Genomic DNA, 6,000 nt, shown 5'->3' on the forward strand with positions numbered 1-6,000 from the left:
CACTGCCTTGTTTACAGTAGAGAAAACCTCATCACAAACTAAAGAAACTCGAGTTGCAAAACAAGTTAGTGAAAACATGAGTAGTGATAACCATATCCAACATTCACTTAGTGAATTTAGGAGATAAAATGTTTCCTAATGCTTTTTGAAATCTCTATCACCTTACCTGCCCAAGCCTTTTTCCAGTATCTTATAAAAATGTGACTCTAGTCACATACATTTATCCCTTATATTATTTTTTCTACAAAAGTGACTTGATTTAGAGCTTATACTTTTGTGTGTGTGTGTGTGTGCTTTGCTTTAGGACCCAAACAGGCAGTGTTCTAGAAGGGGAGGTAACTCATGTATGAAAGGATAATTCAACCATTCCTAGGATCCAGAAAGCTCCTCAATGTTTCTTCAAGCTTTGTTCATCCATTCGTGTATTCATCGAGAAACGATTTTTGAGTTCCTCCTGTGTAAAATAAATTGCAATTATTTAAAAGTGTTTTGTGAAAATATACTATGACCAGGAAGACAGCTATTAGGCCATTTATTTTCTATTTTGCCGGGAATCGTACCCTCTGCGCTTGTTGGATTTGGACATGAATTTCTAAAGTGAATATTGCTCTTGGTGGCTTCCTGCTTAATGTCAGGCTAGTCTAGTGACCCTAGAAATCGTCCAGTTTTCTTAAAGCTTCCTTTACATGGACTCCAATGTAATTGCTTTCACGTTATTTGATATGTAAAAACCAACTACCTCCTATATTCAAACTTTTATAGCATTTTATTCTTACACTTCCTAAGAGACAAATTACTTTACTAAAATAATAGCATTATTTTTAAGTAATGATACTGTGTCCCATTTAGGCCAACATTTAGCATATGTCCCATTAATTTTTAGATAGAAATTAAATTAACTATCCTGGCTTCCTGGTTCTTGGGCAGTTACTTATTACTTTTTTTTTCTTATCTGCAAAATTAAATTCCATCAATTCTATCAATGTTCCTGCATCTGGAGCCACATCTTCCGCTTTCCTGCTGGAGCCTGCCTCCCACCTGTCCACTTGTGTACCAGGTCCTCTTCCTCCTTAACTTCTATGAGGCTCTTTTGACCCCTTCTCTCTTCTGCATCGTCCTTTCTTTCTGCACTAAATTATTCCCATCAACATGAAAACATGTGGAATATCTTCCATCTTATTAAAAACAAGCCCTCTCTTGACTCCACATCCCACTCTAGCTCTGCCCCTTTTATGGTGGAGCTCCATACCTGTTTCTCTTCTCTTCACTTCCTCATTCTCTGCCTGGATCCTTTACTGGAACTCACTTACTTTGCCCCTCCACAGCACTCTCTCCTGAACCCATTGTATCCAGGCTTTCTCCCATTTCCACTTCACAGAAGAGCGCTTATTAAGCTCACAAATGACTTCACATTGCCATATCCAGGGTAAGATTCTCAGTCCTCATCTAACTTGCCTCAATCAGCAGCATTTGGCGCAGGTGACCATCCCTTCGCCATGTTCCTCACTTGGTTTCCAAGACAACACTCTGATCTCTCTTTCCCCCCATCCCACTGGCTGCCTGTCTCTCTGGTGGCTGAGTCTGCCTCCTCTTCCTGACTGGGACTCAGTCTTCAGCTCCCTTTTCTCTTCATACTCATTTCCTCAGCCATCTCGCCTCTGAGCTGAAAAATTCCAAAATTATATGCCCAGCCAATGAAGAACAAGGCTGACTTTTATTTCTCATTGTGATACATAGACAGTTAGAAAAGAAGATTCTGTGGCATCCCTCTTTCTTGATTCCATTTTCGTCTCCTCATCCTACTTGCTATCCTAGGGACCAAATGTGTTCACTTGTCTGTTTCTTTGACAAACACTCGTTGAGCGATATGTGCCAGGCTCTATGCTGTCGTATCCATAATCTAGGCTTCTAATGGCTTCTGGTCTTTGCTCTCTTTTCTTTTTTCTATCAGTTCTTCTTGCTCAATCTTATCCGTTCCCATTACTTCAGGTATGTTCTAATGACTCCTCAAACATACATCTCCAGCTCAGACTTTCTCTCCCAAGCTGCAAACTCAGAATCCTACTGACTAGATTTCTATACCTGCAATGAACACTTCAAATTCAACACTACGATTTAAATACAATTTTGTTAGAAATTCAACCAACACAAACACACCTTGACGCACTTCCTGCCTAAGTCAGAGATGAGTCATTCTCAGTTCCTCCTCTTCCCTCAGCTCACCGTGCCTTTCCAAGGAGCTCTCCAACTGCCCACCTGATCTCTATTCCTACTAATCTTGCTTCATCATTGCCTTGCCTTAATCATTTATTCTCTATGCATCTCTCGGCCTCCAGCCTTGTATTCCTGCAATCCTTGCCCCACAAAGCTGCCAGCATGATCTACCTAAATTGAAATCTGAATAGTTCACTTCCTCAAATAATATCTTTGATGATTCTCCATCTCCTATGAAACAAAGCTCACAGTTTTATTTTTTGTAAAAACAAAACCTTTTGAGCCTCATCAGCTCTTCTGAAAAAACTCAAAAGTTCTGTCCCAATGGAATGACTGGCAGATCTGAGAAGCTGACATGCTGTTTCAGACCTCTTGGTGTGTGCGTGTTTCCATGCCCTGTGCGTCTGGTGAATATGCACTCATCCTTCAAGACTCAGATCAATTCATACTTTCTCCGAAGCTCCTTGATGCCACCCAAAATTAGACCTTCTCTCCCCTGTGTTATACCTTGTATAGATCTCTTTATTTTTTCTATGTATTTTGTGTAATTTAATTGTCTGTATGTGTGTCTACTTTACTGCAGACTATGCAGGCAGAGAACAAGTATTATTAATCTTATTTCAGTCTTTTTACCTTTGTTTCATCTTTTCTAAAGAAGAGGGAACAGTTGATGTGCACTATGGTTTAAGTGAATTTTTTTAACTGCGTAAGTTTAGATAAAAAGACATTTTTTTCCTAAAACATAATAGGTATTTTCCTAATATTAGTTAGTGTATGATTCATTAGTTTTCAGTATATTGACAGAGTTATGCAATCATCACCACTATATGTTTCCAGAACATTTCTTTTTATTTTTTTTTTAAGAAGATTAGCCCTGAGCTAACATCAGCTGCCAATCCTCCTCTTTTTGCTGAGGAAGACTGGCCCTGAGCTAACATCTGTGCCCACCTCCCTCTACTTTTATATGTGGGATGCCTATCACAGCATGGCTTGCCAAGTCATGCCATGTCTACACCCAGGATCAGAACCAGCGAACCCCGGGCCGCTGAAGCAGAACGTGTGCACTTAACCACTGCACCACCGGGCCGGCCCCTCCAGAACATTTCTAATTCTAAAACATTTTCATTACCCCCAAAAGAAACTCTGACCTCATTAGCTGTCACTCTCCATCCTCATCCTCTCTCTATGCCAACTAATCTACTTTCTACCTCTATAGGTTTGCCTATTCTGGGCAATTTAATATAAATGAAATTACATAACATATGGCCTTTCACGTGTGGCTTCTTTCACTTAGCATAATATTTTCAAGGTTCTTCCATGTTGTAGCTTCTATCATTCCTTTTTATGAGTAAATAATATTCCATTGTATGGATATACTGTATTTTGTTTATTCATTCTTCAATTGATGGACATTCGGGTTTTTCCACTTTTGGGCTATTATGAATAATGCTTCTATCATTCATGTACAAGTTTTTGTGTGGACGTATATTCTCAATTCTCAGGTATATATAAGGAGTGGAATTGCTGAATCACATGATAGCTCTGTTTAACTTTGTAAGGAACTGCCAAATTGCCTTCCAAAGTGATTGCACAATTTTGCATTCCCACAATCTATGTAGGAGGGTTCTCGTTTCTCTATGTCCTTGTCAGCACTTGTTACTCTCCATCTTTCTGATTATAGCCTTCCTGGTGGATATCAAGTGGTATCTCATTGTGATTATACATGGTTTGATATCATCCTCCCATTAAAGGGTTATAAAGAGTTCCATTCTATGTAAAATCAGTAAACAAATCTTTTGTTTTATATTACTTGGAAATAAATGAGAGATAAGCCTCTCAGAAGACACAATAGTTCTTTTTTCTTATACAAACATCTTTACTGTTTCACAGGACTTAGTATATTTTAAATTATTTCTTATTATTCCTAAGATTCTGCCAAGATTCTCTCCTGTTTCCCAGTTTATTGGGGAATATAAGGCCCTCAAATGTAACAATCTTTATTAAGATTTGATGTATGTTAATTTTGAGGGGAAAATACTTTCTCACTCCGATTGTCCTATCTATCTTACATGTAAGCGTTGTGTGACGGTATAGGGCTAAGGTTAGGGACATCATGTTTAATTTGTCAGCCCTTGTGATTCTTTAGACTTTTTAAAATTATTTTTTCTTAGCCAGTCTTTCCTGGTTACTAGCTATTACCTTGTTTTTGTCTGCATTTAACCCACCCAACTTAGTATTATTTGAAAACTTTAATAAACATACTGTGGATTCCTTCCTGCTGCCCAGTATTGTATTCAGCATAGATGGTAGGTTTTAGACATTGGATGATATACTTGAACATGTGGCAGGTAGAGTGACATTTGGTGTAGTGGCTGTTTGTACCTTTATGCACACATTCCATTGGATGACGAGTCTTTCCAATGAGGTGACTGTGACCGTGGCCAGCACTCTAGTCTCTAGTTGAAGAGAGGATTATTCTAGTTTACACAAAACCTGGTGACAATGATTTGCCCAGATGGATTTCCCAAGCTAATCAGATATGGCTGGATGCTACAGGCCATTTTCTGCAGTGTTCGGGCTTTTGAGAGACTTCCGTTGACATGTCCAAATAGACTTTGATGGGGCAGTTGCTCTGTTTTTTCCAGGCTTATGTAAATATTCATCCAGTGATCTCATGTTCATACACTTTAAGCATTTCTCATTTCGTTTGGAGGCTTTTAGTTTAGTCATTGACTAAATCCTTCATTCATTCATTCATTTACAATTTATTCACCCAGGATCCATAGTGGTGTGCCTGTGACTTTCATCATTATAATTATTATTAAACCCCATCTCCTCAAAGACCTCTCTGACTTTCCTTCAAATTACCATGTGTTTACGTAGTTGTGTATAACCGAATCTACCCATTCCCTACACCCTTACCTTAGCTAGCCCAGCTTAAATATTATAACTCTCACCCTCATGCAAGCGCATAGCTGAACACTCAGCTTAACTAGTGTTTCTCCACCCTTGCAAATATGCACAAGTAAACATTAATCACTGTATAATTCATCTTACCAATCATACACAATTGTTTAATTCTGTCCCAGAAGCCAAAAGTAATAAGCATTCATATTTCTATCTCTTAATATACAGTGAGTAAAAAAGGAAGGAAAGCAAATTATGTATTCAGAAGAATAATTCACACACCGCGATAAATGCTGGAAGTTACATTAGCTTGAATGTGTCTCTTCTGTGAGGAGTTGTCAGGGCTCAGTTTAACCCACTAACGCATTTTGATTATAAAACACTTTATTTTGTGTCTTGGAATTTCCTTGTTACACCGACTTTTCCTGAGAAGAGGGTTAACATTCTTGATTGTCAACTTAAGACTGATCCTGGCAAGCAACTAACTTCCCCAGTTCATGTATATCTTTCTCATGAGTCAAATTTATTGTTTTTGTTATTTCTATCTCTAACAAAATTGCATTTAATTTGTGCCAGTGGCAGTGCTGATAATGGGCCATAAAAAATTGTTCTCTCTCCCTGCTCCCCCAAGGATATTTTGCTTATCTAACTAAAAATGTGAGGCAAATTATCTTCCCTCAAATATAGGAAGAAGAGGAATGGACAAAGCTACATGCTTTAGCGACTGGAATTAAAAGAGGTGATGTCCACCTCATAACCGTTTATCGTACAGTTTATATCACGAGGGAATTTGTCACTGCTGCCATTAGCATGTACATCCATAAAGTCAGGGACTTACAGCTGTGTCTGTAAATGGAAGCTCGTCCCCAGAGCTCCCAC

Source organism: Equus caballus, chromosome 2 (assembly GCF_041296265.1).
Source record: "Equus caballus isolate H_3958 breed thoroughbred chromosome 2, TB-T2T, whole genome shotgun sequence".
NCBI classification, from domain to species: Eukaryota; Metazoa; Chordata; class Mammalia; order Perissodactyla; family Equidae; genus Equus; species Equus caballus.